Consider the following 20,634-nt stretch of genomic DNA (forward strand, 5'->3'; position numbering starts at 1 on the left):
TATACTAGTACAGCCATGATAACAGTAATACTCACAGGTGTACTGTAAGTTTTGAGTTTTTGGAGTATTTTTACAGTGTGGTTTAAAACTTTTTACTTCTTCCACCAGTGTCAACAACATAAAGTCATCAACAGCTTTTAATTATAAAATGTTTCTTTAGACCAGCTTGTGTCAAACAATAACAAAAAACTATCAGATAGATGTCAAGGGATTGACTAGAATGATTTTAAGGCAAAAATTACCTTGACCACTTGAAATGCTTACTAAAGATTAATAAAGCTCCAAACTGCTCTTTAATGGGCGTATCAAAAACCACTGAATGTAGTGGCTTGAATAGTTGTTCCTCACTCTTTTGAGCTGGAAAAAAAAAGGATATGGCTGTTGATGCCACGAACCACCTGCTATAAAATCTGTCAAACCAGTTTGATAGACTGATACACAGATGTGCCGACACTCACACCAAATTTGCCTTTCATTTGCTTTTTTAAAATATGTTATGGGTAAAAATGACCTGACCTCACTCAATGATATATTAGTCAGAAGGGATCATCTAATTGATAGCTTCTTTTTTTAAAATCACTCACAAACACGGGAAGAGTGCAGATTTACGATGATGAAACTTATCACATAAAAAAATAATAAAATAAATTCGCACACAACACAATTCATTTCTTATTGTAATTTATTATGTGCAAGTTAATATTATGGAACCTTTGTGATCAAGTTATTTGATGTTTGTACTGATGAGCTTAAAAGTACTTTTGTGGAGAAGCAAATGAACAACAAATCAATTATTAACTAATCATACACAGGTCTGGCTGATACCAGGATGCTGTACGTTAAACATTTGATAAGACAACTGCACATGAATAACCCCTTTTGTTCAGTTTATGATATCAGTTTTTTTTCCTACTACTATCGAATGCTATAAAAATACCAGGTCAGCAATGGTCAAGTGAACATATATACTGTATTACCATGAAGGTTTGTGATAAGACTTTTTAAATATTAAAACAACAATAAAGTCATGATGATACATATTAACTGACAGCTTACGAGCTCATCTCCTGACGTCCGTAAACTCTAGACTGGACAAACTGATAAAACCATTAAAAAGCAGATGTGAAAGATTATACTATATGTACTGACTACAGACCTCATTTTTACTGTATGTCCATATTTAGTATATTTCTGCAGTTCTCAGTGTCTCCATCTTTGTTTCAGACATAGTTCCTTTACAGACAGACCTCCATCATGCTGTTTTCTTCCTGCTCCTGTTGCAGACAGAGGTGGAGGGCACCAGGGCCACTTCTGATCCTTTGCAGATTGTGACCCTATCAGAAAGGAGAACAAATAATTTAGGATTAAACAAATTTCTGGCTTATCATATTGCACATATTTAATTTTGAAGCACACATCTCCTATGACAGTAGCACTTTAATTTTCTTTCAGGTAAGTCTCACCTGTGACAAGTAATCAAACAAAAAAAAAAAAACATTCTCATTATTTCCTGTTACTATATATATGTATGAGTCATGTTAAACCATGTGTCAGATCTTTAAGGAAGTTCTAAGGTTCTAATAAAAAAACCCAAAGAGGGAAAAACACTGGTATTTTGGATGTGTTGATTTAAATCAACCAAAACAAGGATTTAAGGAGTGGAAGGACAAATTTGAGAGCAAATTTTGTATTTGTTGCATTCAGCTGCTGCACAGAGCAAAGGTATTACCAGCAATAACCAAATCAAGAAAATAATGGCACCAACATAAACTTTATAACTTCATAACAAACAGTCAGAGGTCAAGGATAGAGTCATGGCAGTTATAGGGGAGAAGGGCACTTAATATAACACTGGAATTTTTAAAAGATCTGCGTGTGAATTACAGCCTTTACTTCACATCAAAAAAACGAAACAAAAAAACCCTATCCTTTTGTAATAATTTTTGTCTGATAGATACCAGATTCCTGTTGGAGCTATTTTTTTAACTGCCAAGAGCAAAGGGTAAAAGCATTTTTTTATTATTATTATACCGCCTCCATTATTTTACAGGAACAGCACTGTGGTCAAGCCAAAAAACGTATGCTGGCAATGAGCATGTAACCTATCACGTCTCATTGCTGTAATCCATAAAAGAATCACATGTCCCTCTTTAGTCCAAACTTTCTACCCTCCTCTCTACCATGGTAATGATGAAGTATAGCTGTCACAGTTTTGGGAGCATATTGTAAAACATTGTGAAATATGCTCTACCATAATTACTTAATTAGTTCCCCCCAATATTAGTGTTTACATTATTTTTAGTCCAGTTTTGTTTCTCAGTTTTATACCCCATAAGTAGGTAACTATAATTTATTTTTCCCTCTAAATTGCCCAGTTGTTATTCCCATGTTATCCACATTCTTATTTCCACTGTACCCGTATTATAGCATCAGTGGGAGTCAGTAAATATTTTACTGGTTTGCCCTGCCTTCCCTAAATTCAACCTTTAGGATTGATCTTTGACATTTATGGGGTTCATACACTTATGGTTCAATGTGTGGTATCGATGGTGAAATCAGTATGATCACAATTTGATCAAAGTGCACATGGAAAGTGATGATGCATCAGTTGTACTGTAATGATGTGTATAATTATGCATCAGAGTTCATTAGTGAATCAAGAAAAACAAGTGAAGTCAACTTTGAAATTTGGCTAAATCAGATATAAAATAAAACTTTAACAATTTCTGAACCCATTACCCATGATATTTGATGTAAATAAAGGTAATGAGGTTTCTGTATAGTAAACTCAGACCAGGTGACGTGAACTGGTGATTATGATAAAGTTAAACAAGGGGGAAAAACACACACAACATAACAGCGTTCCTGCTTCTTTGTCAACTAGTGGCTGACTCTACATCAAGGACGATGGCTGCGAAAAAATTCATTGTTTATTCAAATAAATTCACAGTCAAACTCAACACGCAACTGAAACTCCAGGAACTATATGACATAATAAGTAAGTATGTGAAAATACGTCTAAATCCTGGTTTTCGTATTGATTAAATGAAGGGGTTTTGTTGATGACTAAGCACTCAAAAGTTTAATTTTCCCATTTTATACTTCACCACTGACATATCCAATCACAACACAAACACTAAAGCAACTGAATCTGGACTAGTATATGCAGTATAATGAAGTTCAAGTTCAAGGTCAGGTTCAACTCTAACTTAACTGTGATTTCCTCCATAACAAAATTGTTTAATTTCCTCAAGATCATGGCACAACCCCCACCCCCCCCCACCCCCCACCCCCCGACAAAAAACAACAAATGTTCAGGGCTACATCAAAAACTTGGTTTCAGTAGTTTTTCAGTCTTAACCAAAACAATGTGCTCATGGTAAAGTAAAAATTAAAAACAAGATACATATGTAAATAAGATGATTTCATATGTGTCTATGGTGTGTTGTAAGTCTATTGTTATGTTAATATGTGTGTGTTATTAGTAATATGTGTAGTTCCTTTGATAGATTTGGTCACCTATATGAACTTTACTTGCTCTGTGACTGTTTTATTTATTTTATCCCTTTTCTGAAGAACAAGGGCATATATCTTCTGCAGCAGCACAGTTGACCATGCAAACAAAGATCAGTAAAGTAGGAAGTGGAAAATGCCTCATAGGAAGTGCCTTAACTGACTTTTTTCTTCTTCACAAGAAAACACTGAAACCGCCAACATATGCCACATAGCTTGGTCTAGAGGCAGAAAACTAATGATGGTGTTGGTGACAGATAGCTGTGTTGGGTGTGTCTGGCTCTGCAGCTGTTAATACCAGCTCACTGTGGCAGAAAGTGTTGGTGTGGGCAAAATCTATTTAATTTACAGTTTTAAGTTTGGAAGAATCATGATATTCCACTGTCTGACAGTATCACATACATACAATATTCTCTATTAATATTCCAGCTCCTTTTTGAAGCCACTGTATTTGATTTTTTACATTAAATTAAATATTCAAACTACAATCAAGCTACATCATTTTATCGAAAGGATTTTTTTCTGGACATCCAAGAACTATGTTTCTCACTATAACGTATTTGGGTATAACAAATAAGTATAGTAGTTATATTAAAAATGTTAAGGGACAGGGTTGCATTTTATAAACATTACCCCAAAATTCAACCTGAAATGTTTAGTATCTCCAGTAAAATTTAAAATAAAGATTTATGGATATAAATAATATGAAAACCAAATTCTATGAATGTAAGAGTTTTGTTTGGCTGTGTGTATTTATATGTGTATTTAAACTACTACAGCATAGAAATGATCACTCTAGTATTCCTGCTACATGCCTGTGCAGTCCATTACTGCCTGTTGTCATATTATTAGGTATTATAGTAAAGGCAGTTCAGTTCTTTACCTTGTCTATGTTCAAGAGAATCACTTATTATATATATATTATATATATTTGTTTCTATATATTTGTTTTCAGTGGTTGAACTAAATGTGTGCTAACTCATGGTTAAATACACATTTAGTTCACAGGAGTATTTACAGTAGCAGCAAAATGTATGTGGGTTTAACTTAAAATAAATTGCAGTCAGTATTTCTGCTAATGTTTCTGGACAGTAATCTGTGGCCCAGAGAAATAAGATATATCAGGCTTTGGCTACACAGACAACATTTTTTGGTTGGATTGGTGGTTTTGGTCTTTTCATGGGGCTTGTTGGTAAGAATCCTTTAAATCTCTCTATCTGAAGTTAAAAAGAACAGACATCACATTATGTCTCAGGAAGGTGTGGCACTCATAACTGTTCCTCACTATCCCGTGCTTAGATGAGATGGCCGCAAAAACACACCTAGCTTGTAAAAACCACAAAAGAAAACTGTCGGAGGAAAGACGGAGGGAGGGGAACACTGTGTGTGTGTGTGTGTGTGTGTGTGTGTGTGTGTGTGTGTGTGCATGTGTGTGTTTGTGGTGCAGAGGGGAAACAGAGAGAGATATCTCTGGTGCTTTCCACTGAGATGTATAAACAATTCACTTGACTCCTGCTCACTTTAATCGCACTACACACTGAGTCACTTTAGACTGACAACCCACCAGAGCTCTTACTGTGTTTAACAGTTGTGAAATGACAGAATTGTACAAGCATGGTTACTTCCCCCAATGCTTTCACAGATACATACACACCAAGCCGCCACGGTATTTCCCTAGGTTTTTCTCTCTCGTGATGCTGACTGATATCACTGTCAATTTAACAGTAGTTCATACTTTCATTGCACAGCACCTGTACTGCAGTCAGGAATCTTGTGTCAAAATTCCAGTTTTTAAAAAAAAATCCAGACTTCATTTTGTTGTGATAAAATTTACATTTAAGGCAATCCTGAGTTTTAGATGATTCCACACAAACACTTCTATGCCAGTCAATATGTGTGAGTATGTAAGTAATGTCTTTGTAAATTCAAACATGTCTTTGAGAGGGGGTCAAATGTTTTAATTTTGCAAATTACATTGATATTTTTTATTTTAGTGTTCCAAAGCCTGTTGTTTAGAGTCACATCCAATGTTTATATGTTAAAGGGGCACCTTCACCTATCAAATTTGACTTGAGACACATTTATTAACATTTAACCAAAACTACCATAGTCTTTCCCTAAACAAAGTACTTTCGTTACTTAAACCACAGTTGGGATCCCCTCAGGAGCCCATACTCCTGTGTTACAGGTCCTGCACTTGGTGGATTGCAAAACAGGGCAGCACGGGGAGTGCTACACAGCCCATACAACATCATGTCTTCTGTAGATTAGTGAGTCTGAAAAAAATACTCAGGTGTCACCATTTATGTACAGCAGTTTCAGTTTGGAGACTACAATTCTTTTTTACAGAATCCCAGAGTCACAAACTTGGGTGAAAGAGGAACTAAACCTAAAAAAAAGATTCTTTTAAGGTGCACTAAACAAAGTGATAATAGGGCTTCATACATGCACTATAAGACCTGTTCAATTTCATTAGTTTATAGCACAGTATCTTATTTAGTATTGATTAGAGACTGATGTGCTCAGCTTCCTCAAAACTCCCCAAAAAATGACATGGGTTGTGTAATGGTAGGATTTATAAGTCTCTTCCAACTTCTTAAGAACCAAGTTTGGTGGAGAGTAATTGATTAATGTATGACTAAAAGAGAAAAAAAGACAGCTCTGTCAGTTAGGCAAAGTTGCCTTCAGTCATTCAGTTCAATCATTTATCCCAGATGGGACACTTGGCTCGCAGTCAGGTGACGACAACAAAAGACAGGAACACAGGAGTACAGAAAGAACAAACACAGTAACAAGCAAGTACATAAATATTACCTGAAATATCTCCAGTACAAAGCGCAAGAAGAAAAAACGAAACAATCTCAAAAATACTAGTTGCTGAAAATAATTTTTAAAAAGTATTAAAAATGAAGATGTGTAAAAAATTACATGTGCTAATTTAGCAAGTTTATTGCACAGGAACAAAGGAGTTGGCAGATAAGCTGGATGATCACTGGTAGTCTATGATAAATTGTAATAGTCCTGGGGTGAGGAAGGAAATAAAAGAAAAAAAAACTTACTCTTGGGGATGAATAAAGCATAAATGTTATTGTGTTCATGACAAAACTGCACAGAGGTTGATGATCTGTGACCTCTATGACCTATGAGAGGTCTTAGCAATGCTTCCTGCTTTTCCACTTTGGGATTAGTATGGTACTGCACATACGTGTCTACATGCTTACGTCCATCTACATCCATCTGTCAGTACCTTTCTTCACAAAGATAAAGACATCTGAGTGTGTTTGTCTTGGCATAATGACAACAGATGCTGGTTAGATAGAAACAAAACTTAGTCAAGAGCAATAGGTCTTCCTAAAACAAGTCTTCTTCAACCTGTGTATATGCACGTAGGACTTTGTAGCATGACTAATACAAAACACACACAAACAGCTGAGTATGAGTGCAACTTCAAACTTAGTATTTTATATCCTTGGTTTTCTAAACTTTATAACTCTTTGTGCTCATTGCTACAATACATGAAACACGTATTACATATTTACATTTTCTTGTTTTTGATCTCACGGAGGTTTGGATCGCTTAAGGAGCCTCACTAAAGTAATATAACTGAGGTGGTCTTTGGACTGATGCCCACTTTTTCAAGTGCACTATACTCATGTAATGCCACCCATGTCATGATATCATTGAGAAAAATGAGCAATGTGTAAAAAAGAAACTGACAGAGTTTCAATAAACTGCTTCAGGCACACCTGGACTGAACGCAAATCGTCACTTAAAAATGTAAGACAATGTCAAATACATTTTCAAATGCACTGTTGTCTACTAGATTCCACAGTGCACCCCTGAGAGGGTCCAAAACATCTCAGAAACAGTGGAGTCAGTATTGTCTGTGTTAAGAAACGGCCCACATGAATTTTACTCCCAAATTTGGGCCAGTTTTGGAATGTGGATCATGTGGAGTCTGGGAGGAAAATGAGCTTTGGAGCTTACAAATATGCACTATATTTGACAGCTATCTAACACATAATTTCTCATAGAATTTATTTATAAATTAATTCCTTGTTTATGTATGAGAAGAACAGAAAAACTTGTTATTCCATTATTCTAAGATGGCTGATTAGCTGTTAATTGTACATTGTACATATTTGTAGCAGTTTGTTCAGAAATGAAAGCAGATACAAATAAAAGGTGTGCTGAGCGTGCTCAATTAGCTGAGACTAAGCTGTAACTGCTGGCAATTTTGCCACTAGTTTGATTAACACTTTTGTAGTTCTTTTCACCGAGCGGGAGATAAGGCAGCCATCAGAAATTCTTGTTATATTTCTGACTCAGAGTTACAACAAAGACTTTCAAAAATACTATGACATAAAATAAAGAGATGACCAGAGTAATAAAGTGGAAAAACAAACAAAGTGAAAGAGAAGAGTCTGATTTAGAGTTATAGATGATTATATCAATAATATGACAACACCAGGTGAGGTGCTGTATTGTTTCTGCAGCCTTTTAGCCTTTTTAATCAACATGTGTAAAGTAATAAGATTCCTCCAAGCTCAACACTCAATGCTGTCATGGCAGGTCAAATGGGTTTGTTCTTTGTTTGACACTATCTGACAGGAGGTTACATCATTCAGTACCAGAAAAACAGCCATCTCTACATATTATGTCCATGAGAGGAAACTATCTTTCATCTAAAACCCAGTCTGTCAGTTAAACTGTTGTAATTATTTTGTAAACAAACTCAATAGCTCAAGGCATCTAATTATTATTCACTTTCTGTCACAATTCTTGAACCCGATTGCTGAAATTATCTCTGTGACTCAAATGAGTGTGTCCACACGGTAGACATTTACAGTATGTATCTGGTTAAACAATACACACTCCAAAGTGTTTGCAGAGTAGGGTGAAATACAGTACATCCACTGTTCACGTCGCAATAAATGGAGCATTAACAACTACATGTTCCAGCTAAGGCACACTTAGCACCATCAAATATTCAACCAACACCCTTTTCTAAACATGTGAAGAAAAAAAAAGCCACATTTTGCTTTATATGATCACCCACACGCGAAGGATTGGTCTGGAAAGAATAGAGGTATATATGCTTATCCAGGTGTCAGCATGGTACTGGAGTAAAACTTTACTTGAGTATTTCCATTTCATGCTACTTTATACTTCTACTCCACTACAATTATGAGTCAAATCTTGTTACTCCACTACACTAACTACATTTACTTTGCAGATTTAGATTTCACACACAAAACATGTGATTTTGTTTATAAAACATGTTGTATTATTATTAAATACTCAACATTTATAAAGTAGTTTAAAGTATTCCTCTTTCACCCAGCAACAGCATTTAAAGGCTGTTTATTTTCTAAAGCATTATTAATAACAATCCAATAATATAATAGCCCTTTGTGATTATATGTAACTCATGGTGGAAATAATAACTACTTTAACTTTTGATATTGAAAATATTACTTGACTGATGTGTTGTATTATTTGAATTAAATAACACGCACCAACACAAGTAAATCCCTCATTAAAAAAATAAAGAATAATAAAATCTGAACAAACATGGGCGTGCTACTATTCTGTCTATGCCACAACACGCAACGTTCCTGGTTTAATTAATATTAGACATGCAGCCTCAACATGGAAGGATGAGCCAAACACAAAACCAGACAATGAACCACAGGAGGTGGATTTTCAGGTTTGGAGATGTCCTCTTGTGTGATTTTCCGTCAGTGTTAAGATTTAACGTCCTCTGCTGTATAAATGCAACACATACTAACAGCATTAATAGAAGCAGGTCGTGTGCACAGCATCATCGCATCGTAAAAATCATAATGACTGACATTTATGAGCTGAGTTATTAATGTGACCAGTAATTATTTCAAGTAACACCTGATCCATGATTACTGTGTAACTTAGTATTATATTTTGACTAGTTCCTGCAGGTTGATCCACATCTTTACATGTAGATTCTATTTTGCATCAACCTTGAAAAGAAAGGATTTCTTGGGGGTTGTCATTTGTAGTTAAAGTGTAGCAAAACAAGTTAAAATTCATATTGTAATATTGAAGTGAGTTTTGTCTGATTCTAAGCGACTGGCACCTCAGATCGCCTGTGGCCATCTTTGAAAATACTTATGGATTAACTCCCAACTTAATAACAGCAAACTCAGCAAATAAAAACCACCAAAATAAAAATAATTTTCAGCAGTTACTCATTAGTTTCATAATGACTCAAACCGCAAGGCAACGATGGCTTACTGCAGTACACTCATCATCACACACCCGAAAACTATGAACAATCACAGCTGGAGTTGTCGAGTTGTTGGAGGTCTCCCAAAGAAGTCATGTCATGTGGAGAACATTGATTTTGTTAGAAAGCCAAGTGAAAGACAGGATCTGGAATGACTTTATATATATATATATATATATATATATCATTTTACGTGTCATTTGAGACTGAATTAACAGCAGAGGACATGCTTATCCAGAGCAGTTGACGATAACTGAGGTAAGGGCAATATGGAAGAACTGTAGTCTCCTATTGACGGACCCTCTGTACCTCTGTATCCTCTCTGAACTGTGTGCATACTTTGCAAAAGTTGCTCACTTTCATTCTGAGATAGCTGAACACAATGACAGGAAGTAGAATGATTTCAACATCTGGCAAAAAAAAAAAAAAAAAAGTTTGCTAAATTCTGAGTTTTGTTATTGCACTGAAGCATATTTACTTTTGACATTAGAGTAAATGCATGTTTTAATACTGTGCAATGGTCCAAGTACTTTATCACTGCAAGTCACCTGTAATCACTAAGCTATTTATGAGATCAATTAATCTCAATGAGTAACCATGACTACACAAACTGATACCAACTGTTGTATAATTAAAACTTAATCATTCATCTATACATGAATAATTGCATCTGATTACATGTGGGGGAATGAAAACCACTTTCACTGAGATTGATTTAATTCATGCATGTTAATGAACTTACTTGTTTTTATGTGAATGTTTGTGGGTGTGAATCAGACAGAGGTAGGGAGAAGGAGAGAGGGAGAGAGAGAAAGAGAGAGAGAGAGTGAAACTAATAGTGGAGATTAGTGTGCTGATTTACTGTAAACAGCCGGGTGATCTTTAATGGTTCAAAACAAAAAAGGGACGGTGTGAACTTGCAGGTTACCACGCTGTGGAAGAAATCAGAGCTGTATCACCTCGGCAGGTGTTCATCAAAATTGGACAAAGCTGCTCACTTGAGGTTAAAGTTTAACATTTAATTTCACCACCATGATTTGGTCAGATACGTTGATTGTAAAGACAGTAGGATAAGAGAAAAAGCAGGGTTGGGTCATCTAGACTTGCAGTGTTAGTTAAGGCATTTTGCAGTTATTAAGATATCAAAATGTTAAACCTTTCTGCAAAAACTGCAGTGTATTCATTTCTTTGTGCGTTTCATCTTTGTTTTGTAAATTGAAAAGAGGTGGTACGGAGTTTACCTACATTGAATAAACTGATTTCCAAGAATCAAAAGGCATTAAAACTTTAAAACTTATGCCTCATTGAGACGATCAACATGACTCCTCATTTTGTTCGTCTGAACTACTAGGTCACTTCTGTCATCTAAACAAAACAGCAGGATGCACTGATAAAGAAAGTGCAGGTACCTGTTGGAAATTGGGTTCACTGGCTGAATAAAACCCACCTCTGCTTTGCAAAATTTAACATGTAACAAATATTAAGTGGTGCCAGCACTGAATGTTGATATGGTTTGCATATTCGAATTGTTTTGGATAGATGGGTCAAGTTTGGGCTTGCACATTATTGTATTTAAAGGTTACTAATGCTTATGTACACATGGAATCAGTTGAAGAGCTGTTTCCACTTATATTTATTCAATCAAAAATAATAAGAAAATATATATTTACCAGAGATTTAGGAGTAATTTTCGATTCAAATCTGAACTTTGACAACCAAATACAAGGGATTTTTCAGTTCTGTTTTTTGTCAGCTGAGAGGCATCTCTAAAGTCAGATGACTTCTGTATGTTGCTGACCTACAGAAAATTACTTTTCCTTTATTTAATCCCATCTGGATCATTGAAACGCTCTGCATTCAGCACTCAATAAAATGCAAAAAGAAAAAAAAAAAAAGAAAAAGTAAAAAAATGAATACAGTTAGTCCAGTAGAACCATAAAACAGGACATATTACCTTAATTTTACCATCACTTCAGTGACCTCCCATTCCCTCAAGAATACAGTTAAACCTTCTATTAATCACATATAAGACATGAAATGGGTTAGCTCCAAACCCAAACGAATAAGTACAGACACTTAGATCAGCAGGAAAAGCTCTTCATGCAGGTCTACATTTGTCTAGATTTGCGGCTGCGGCTGACAGGTGCTGTAATAGCGCGGAATGACGAACTGTTCACAATTGGCGCTGCCACTTCTCTTCACACACCTTTCTGAATTAACATGTATTATCTCCTAGAAAATATTTACATTTTATTTACCATCTCATCTACTTGACCTGGTTTTACTTTTTTCACTGTAGAATTTTATTATTCTTTTGTGTCTTTTGTTAAAACACTTGAGAAAAGTGCTACACAAATAAAATTAATTATTACAGTGTCTACAATCAAAGTCTGTCTCTGACATGCACAAATCTGAAAATGGCATATTCTGAATTAAATAAGGCTTCTGTTATTGTTGACTGTTATTACTGTCCTGTTTCGTATTCACTACTGTTACAAAATAAGTGTTGTCACAGTGATGATGAGGTGACAAATGGTTTACCTAGAAGGAACTGTGAGGCTTAGTGCAGTTGGATGATGCCCAGGTCAAGGTTGAGTGAGGATTCAGCTGTACACCATCCAAAATAAGATAACAAAACCACATTATGGCGTGTGTTCGTGCTGCTGCTTGCTAGATGTCAGTTCATATTGGAAAACACCATGACAGTGCAGTCCATAATCCTGATCTCTGTGTTTTAAAAGTGTTTCACCGCTCTGTCAGGGATGTTTCTGAAACTGTTACAAAATAAAGCATTTTCATTAAAAATAGTTGAACAAGAACAGAGGTTTGATCTCTGTGTGTCTGAACACTTGGCTGTTTGACTGCACTACAAGTATTTAATGAAAGGGAAAGCTGGCATTACACAGTATCAAACATTTACAGGTAATGTAGTGGATGACAACAATAGGTAAGTAAAAATAGAAATGGATAACACCATAGAAGCAGAAACTGATACATTCCTCTGAGTGAAATGCCTTGTAAAGAACACTTGGAGAGCAGATGTAGAGTGTAACAATATACATCTACTAAATGTTGTACTTAAGTATAAATTTGAGGTACATGGTCCTCACTAATAGCATTTTATGCAACTTTATACCTCTACTCCAACCTCTACTCCACTACAGTTCTCAGGGGAAGATCATACTTTGACAGTTTGTCATTTGACAGCTATGGTTGTTAGATACTTTTCAGATTAAGATTTTACACACAAAACACGTCATCTCAAAACATGATACACTGCTCCAGATCACACTAGCTGACATAAAATTATTACCATTAGGTCCACCTCAACTAAAACCAACAGTAAAATGCTATTTATACATTGATTCATCTGAAATAATAATCCATTAACACTCACAGGGACCAATTGTTTGCAGCTGAGTACTTTTACTTATAGTACTTAAAATGCATTGTACATATACAACTTATTTATTTATTTAATTATTGTTTTAACTAAAGTAGCATTGCACAAATTTAATTATTTTAATTATTTTTATACTGCGGTGTTGTTATTTTTACTAAGGATCTGAATACTATACTAGATCATTGGTGCAAAATACAACCAGGCAAGTGGACAGAGACCTAATTCAACTTTTGTGTTTAATGTTACCAAATTTTGTTTGACTGTGATACTTTTGTAAACAGGCCTGTTTGCCAAAAATCCAAAGATATGAATGCACATCTGTGTGTGTGTGTGGGTGAATGGAAGTGGGAGAGAATTGTAGGTGTGGGTGAGAGAGAAAAACAAACAGGCAGAGAGTGAGAGAGAGAGAGGAGACAAAAAGTCAGCTGACTTTCTGGAAAGACCAGAGCCTTGTGGGACAAGGCTTGCAAGTTGGTCATACAGCTTTGCATGACTTGTGCATGTGTGTGTGTGTGGGCTGGTATGGGTAAGTCTGTGCAAAATTAGAGTAAAAACAGAAGAAGACGACCGTTTTCTAGAGTCTGTTGATTTACTGGAAAGACCGGAGCCCTCTCTCTCTCTCTCTCTCTCTTACTTAGACCCACACACACACACACACACACACACTGAGGGGGTGGATGCCGTACCCTGGCGGGATGGCACAACGCCCATGCCACCACACCAAAAAGCAAAACAGACCTAGGTCTACCAGGCACGCAAATTTTCATCATTTATGGTCGAATAACAACCAGTAGACCTCTCAAGTGAATACCTGACACATCACTCCATAATAAATACACTGACAACCATATCATCTAATCTTTTATGAATGTCTTCTCTTCCCTGTATGCCTGTTGTGCTTAACTGCCTTCAGCTTAAACGTATAACTGCCATTTTGGTGTCTTTCCTTCTTAGTGTGAATATCTGAATGTATTTCATCATTTTTGAGTCAAGTGTCAGTGCATATTCCTTCCTGGAAAACATGCATAGGTTCTTTATCTTGCGTAGTCACACTTCTCACTTAAACAATAGTGGTCTGGCGAAATGTTTGCCATAAATCACGAATTACGGAAGTCTTGTTGACCCCAAAGGAGTCAATACATTTGCTTGCCTAGTCTCTTTTTCTTTGTTCACACAACAAAAGAGAACTAGTTACTCAGGAATTGGCTCTGCTCTGGAAACAATTTTCTTTTGTGATGTAACACTGCTATGGTTAAAGTTGGGTCAGGTTTAGGCTCAAACACAACTTGGTCAGGGTTAGGAAAGATGATGGTAACTTAGAGTTGCAATTACAGTCACTAGAGGACTTTGTCACTAAAACTTGCTGAAATGAGCCATGTGGTTATTTTTCATAAGAAAGCTGTGTTGTGCGGACGTTTTATTTTGTGTATTTACTTAATACAGGATTATCCTTTTTACAGTGGCAATGTGTTATCACTGGTGCCCTCATTCTGTAGTAATGTGCTGGCTATTTTAAATAATAACCCCTAGCCAGCAGCATCAGCACAGCTTTTGTCTTCAGATGTTTTCAGTCTTGTGTCACTTAAACCGAGGGTGTGGCTTCCTGAGAATATATTCCAACAAGACTGTGTCATACGGGTCTATAAATTCCTTTATAAAACATGACTGGAGAACATGAGGATGCTTGTTGATCAGCAAAGAGAACTGACACATCCACCTATAATGCCCAGAGAACCTGTATTAGTCTTGGCTACTCAACAGGGATTCCTCAGCCTCTGCAGTGACGTTAGGAAAGGAATTTATAAAGGGTTGAAACTTTTCTTCTGTCCTCCTGGAAGATTATATTATCCCTCAGCTAACAGTTTTTAACAGGGGTTCACCATAACAACAACAAATACATGTGTCAGTTTGTAAGTATATGTGTCACAGTATGTCAAAGTGAGGATGTTTATCTGAGTAAGCAGATCCGCAGCACAGCTAGCAGCACTGTAAACAGCACTCAAGGAATTAACTAAAGCCATTTTGCAACAATGCAGTGTGCAGTCTGTTGATACACTCTTTGTCCTATGAGACAGGAAACTCACTAAAACCTCCAAGTGAATGCCTCAGGCAAGTATGTGATATGTTTAAGCCAATGTGCAACATCTATCCCTGTGTTCACTATATTAAATCTGATTCTAATATCAGGATGTCAACAAGTCAGTGCCCTGTTTGTTTGAAATGACCTTTCAGCTGAAATGTCTTTGTGCTCCCGCACCATCTGCGGTGGGTGTGGCCACAGGTGAGCTGAAGTGAGAAGTCATAGCAACAACAACAAAAGCAAAATAAACAGGAAGAAAACAAAGAGTAGTGAGGCTAAATACGCAGGCTGCGAGACCTGATCAAAAACATACCACAGATTTTTACGCATTTGTGCTAATAAAGTGTTCATTTGTGTGGTTTGCTTTGTGCTTCAAGGTGTTTTTACTTTGGCTGCTAATCTTAACCACAGGCTAGTTGCCAAGAGAACTGAGAACTACCCCAGTTGTACTCCCCCTTAAATTATTTCTTACTGTGTATCTTCAGTGTTAGCCCTCTCTGTCTAGTAGCTGCTGAAGTCCTCACCTTACCTCACCTTACTAGAAAACACACTGCCAGTTTCTGACTGAACAGGTTAGACACTCTGTCTACCACAAGCTGTAATGTGGCTTGTCAGTGTCGTAATACAACACCTTCCAGGTTTTGTGTGTTTTTTTTTTTTGTTTTGTTTTTTTTTACTACAAGCATATAATAGTTCAATAGCGACCAGACTTTTCTATTTCAGGTCTTGATGCAAGATTTTTACATGAAAAAACTCTGGGTGACCAGCTCTAATTTTTCATGTGATAAACAGAGCCCTAATAAAGGCACCTCAATGTAAAAATACCCCCCAAAATGATAACACTATTGTCTCATGTTGAAGCTACAACCGAAACGCCCATGTTTGATCAATAGGGATGCATGCAGGATGAAATTTCAGGACTGAGATAATCTCATACCTGTCCCACTTAGAGCCAATTCTTAACTCTGCAGTCTTCAGATAAGAGAAATAAAACGCCACAAACACATGATGCAATAAAAAAAAAAAAAAAAAAAAAAAGCTGAGTCAAGAGCTTCACAGTCTCTCTGCAGGGCTCTGTACTTTATTGTGAGCTGCTATAAGCCAAAGGCTCGATTTCTTCTAAATCACGTGACTTGAAAGAAAGCCTTGGAATGCAGTTCCAAAATCTGACCAGCAGGTGTCGCTTGTCACAGTGGGAGTGCTAAGGCATTTCTGAGAAACCTGTCTACAGTTAGGAAATCCAATTCTGCATTTTATAGCCTCTATATCTCCTCTCAGTCTCATCCTGGCTGTGCTGCTCAGGAACATTTTGGCACTAGACTTTACAGTGGCAGTATTCATGGAAAATAAATAAATAAATCACCTGCAAGTGTTATTATGTTTTTCTTTTAAGTGTTACTTTTCCTTCAGGGCACTGATTCAGCTAGGTTCTACTACATTAACTGCTTATTTCGTGAATGAAAAGACTGGACTAGATAGGGGCTTGTCTGTCAGATGTGGTTCAGATCAGTGCCAGATGGGTAGAGTTCACAGTGTCACGACAGCTTGCAAAGTGCTAGATAAGTTGTCAGGCACATAAGCCATATTACCTCCTAATTACCCATGTGCACTAAAAAAAAAATAATACTTTTTTAATGTGTTATGGTGCTTGTCTCATGTTTTAGGGCAAGCCATCATATCACAACAGCACTGAAAGATCATTCTATAAAACTAAGACTCAACAAGCTATATGAAATATGCCTTTTGTTTTATGCTCAGGGTTTGGCTTTTTGATCATAAGAGTCTTGGTATTTACCATTCTTCACTCACACAGTACCCAAAAATGCCAATGCACATCATTAAAGGTAATCAGATAATATGCGTTAGCGTGGTTAAGTCTCGACCACAAAAAAAAGGAAGAAGAATAGAAAAAAAAGACAGGTTTGTCTTCGTACTTCAAGGGAAATACCATCCGTGAACTCAGTTTGTGATATTGCAAGGATGTAAACTCATGTAAACTCATGGCCTGCACCATGGTGTACCCTTGAGTTAAGGTGTCCCATCACATTAAAAAAAACTCCTAACCTCCTTCTGATGACCTGAAACTCAACAGTGAACTGTGCGTGTCTCTTATTCCCAGCCATCTGTGTGAATTGGTGGCAGCTTGTTATCTATATGATTTGCCATCGTTAGATCTCTTCCAGTAAGTGATCATAACTGATAAGAGAGACACTAAGACTCCATGGAAACCAGACAAAGGCATACCTTAGGCTCAAGCATTTGTATACCGTGACAGACAGACACACAAACACACTAACACAAGCCTACTGGAGCTGAAACTTTGATGCCACATCACATATCTTTTGGTCATTTTTTTGGAGGTTTCACTGTGGAAAAGCTTTGCCAGGTGTTGGAATCGGGAAGTCTGTCTAAGTTTGTGATATCTTTGCTACTGCTACTGCTACTGTGACTACTTGTTTGCACTGCTCAAAGGTTCCTGTAATGCTGTTATGTAAAGGCTCCTTGGGTTCAAAGTAGGTCAAATATCACTGCTCAAGATTAGAAGATTCATTTCCGGTTTTTACTGCAGGACCCTAATTCAACAGCTCTGCAGGGTGATTGTGATAAAAGGAAATTATAATATCTCTATGATGAGCTGTCTACACTGGTCTACTCCTCTCTACATACACTCACTTGCAAATTTCAGAAATGCATGGGCAAGCTGAGTTTAGAGTGAGCAAATAACAAACAAGGCAAGTACCCAGTGAGTCATTAACACCGAAAGCACAATTACTTCCTTTTCCCACAAGCATTACAGAGCATAGGCATCAGATAAGAGGTTCAAGTCTGTTGACTATATTATGGTCTTTGCTGCCATCTAGTGGTTATTCACAATACAGAGTTTATCTAAATCTGGACTAATGGTGACATCTGGTGTTCACTCATAAAACATGATTTTTGATGTTCACACCAACTTCAGTTTAACCTTCATAAGGAGTAAGTGAAAGAAAACGTATTTAAAATATTAACTTAAATGAAAGAAGAAGTGTCAAGCATAAAATATTCATTTGGAAGCTTGGTCACTGCCAGATTGTTAAATCATTGAAGTGCTAAGATGTAAATTGTATTTTATTGTTGTAGCTGGTCCAAATGGCTCTAAGTTTGACTACTTTATCATCAGCTGTTTCATGTAATGAAGTACATTTACTCAATTACTATACTTAAGCACACTCAAGTGCAAATTTGAGGTACTTGCTCTTTGCTTAGTACTTCAATTTTCTGCGACATAATACTTCTACTTCACTAGCAGGTAAAGGCAAATTTTGTAATTTTTACTGCACCACATTTATGTGACAGCTTCAGTTACTTTACAGATTGGGATTTTACAACAAGAGTAGTTTATTAAATATGATGCACTGTCATAAATTAGATCACACAATAACATATAAACTAGTTTAAATTATCTCCACATTGACAAACTACAACAGTAAAATATTACTTGCATATTAATGTATTAGTAATTAAGACCCAGTAAAACTGTAAAAATGTATCAGTGCAATACTCAAACAACCATTTTATGAATTATGAGCACTTTTGTTTTGAATACATTTGGACCATTTTGCTGATAATATACACCGTGTGAGTGAAATATTCAAAATAGAAAATAATTGTAGTGGGGTATTTTCATATTGTAGACCACAGTTTACTGTGACACTGAAAAGTTTAAGCACTGATTTTTTATGGGATAATTTTATCTTTTGAATAAGTGGTGGAAAAAATGCCCAGAGCTTCATCATCAGCCTTATCGTGTTTCTGGTGTAAAATCTAACTGGTAACCATAGACATCAATAAAATGTAGTACAATATAAAATAAATATATATATATTCCCCTGAAATGTAGTTGAAGAGAAGCATCAATTGCAACAGCACTTAAATATTATTTATTTTCCAAAAAATCTTACTCTTCTGGTAGGGATACACTTATCAATTAAATTTTAAAAAGTAGCTTAAAGCTAGCTTTAAAAAAAAATAAAATAAAATAAAATAAATAATTATAAAAAAAAAATAATGATTATGAACAATCACTTTGTATACATGCCACGTCACTAGTAAAGGGATCACGTTACCCATATTGTGGGCGCTTTTGGCGACATCTGGCGGCTATTTAGGATACAGCTATTATACAAAATTTGGTCAACGGTGCACCGTTAACAAACAAGAATGGCCTTTTTAAAAAACATGTGAACACAGACTGGGCTATATGCAACTCACTCCCAATGGTTAATATCACATTTATGACACTGTTGTAAGCTCATGTTGTTATTTAGGTTGTTTCGCGTTCGAAGATTCTCACGATTTTCCAAAGACTGAGTAGGGAAATCTGTTCAGTTAATTTCCCATACCGTATCAAATGTTTTTATGCCCCCGAGCAGCATATATACAATATATACACCGACCGGGCCACACTATTAAAACCGGTTAGCGGTTTCAGTGTATCGATCGATGTATAGGCTATTTGAAGGAAGGCTGACGAATAAAAGGGCAAGATGTAACGAGGAATAGAGGAAAAAAAGAGACAGCATATGATTTGCCAATTGTAGGCCTACAGTACCTCTTGCTGCGAAAAAAAACTTAAAAGCGTAATTATAGACCAATAAAGTGTTGAATTGTATTTCAAAAATCACATTTCATGAGGTTATTAGTTTCCGAAACATCATCTCCATCCAGGGCTGTAAATCTACAATCCACAATAAAGAGAAAACTTACCTTACATTATGCTTCCACCACATTATTCCATATGGAGATTAAACTATATAAAGATAATCCGTCCACAAATTATTTTAATGTTTGATAAACCGAACAAAGAAACAAACGGCTGGCCTGCGTGTCAGCGCACTCTGTAGTTTCACTTTTACTTCGGTGAGCCCTTCAGTCAAAATCAGCAACAGTGCCAAGCAACTCCCATTCACAGCTGCTGCTGTCTGTTCCAACAGAGCTGAGATCAGTTTCCCTACAGCTCCTTCACTTCAAAATGGAATCAGCAACTGCGTGTTATTTACAAAGACGTAATGGTTCTCACTCATTTTATCTAAAAAACTAATTCGCATATCCACATTTTAAAAGGTCCCTTTAAAATGCTGACTTAAACTGAAAGTGAAAACACGGAGTGGACTTTCCACGGAAACAGATGACGGGCCTACAGTATATACTTCAGTGCTTCCCCTCCAACGTTCAAGGCATACATATACATTTGAGAAGAGAACAAGGACCATTTTGAAGTTAAAAATGAATGTAAAAATGAAAGCAGGCCTGTTTACTGCTACTTGCCAGGCAGACAGGCTCAGTGGCTTTGTTTCTGCAGGTTACGTAGTTTCTGGTCATTTTCACTTGCCA

General features: G+C 36.4%; 1 long non-coding RNA gene across 1 annotated transcript; it reads right to left on the reverse strand.

Moving 5' to 3' along the window:
• Positions 1-664: 664 nt before the first annotated feature.
• Positions 665-20,628, reverse strand: LOC108893857 (uncharacterized). The gene is made up of 2 exons (XR_001962729.2): positions 20,008-20,628; positions 665-1,334 (listed from the first exon to the last, which is right to left on the reverse strand). It is a non-coding gene; the product is annotated as an uncharacterized LOC108893857 (long non-coding RNA).
• Positions 20,629-20,634: the final 6 nt, after the last annotated feature.

The sequence above is a fragment of the Lates calcarifer genome, linkage group LG20 (assembly GCF_001640805.2).
Source record: "Lates calcarifer isolate ASB-BC8 linkage group LG20, TLL_Latcal_v3, whole genome shotgun sequence".
Lineage (NCBI taxonomy): Eukaryota > Metazoa > Chordata > Actinopteri > Centropomidae > Lates > Lates calcarifer.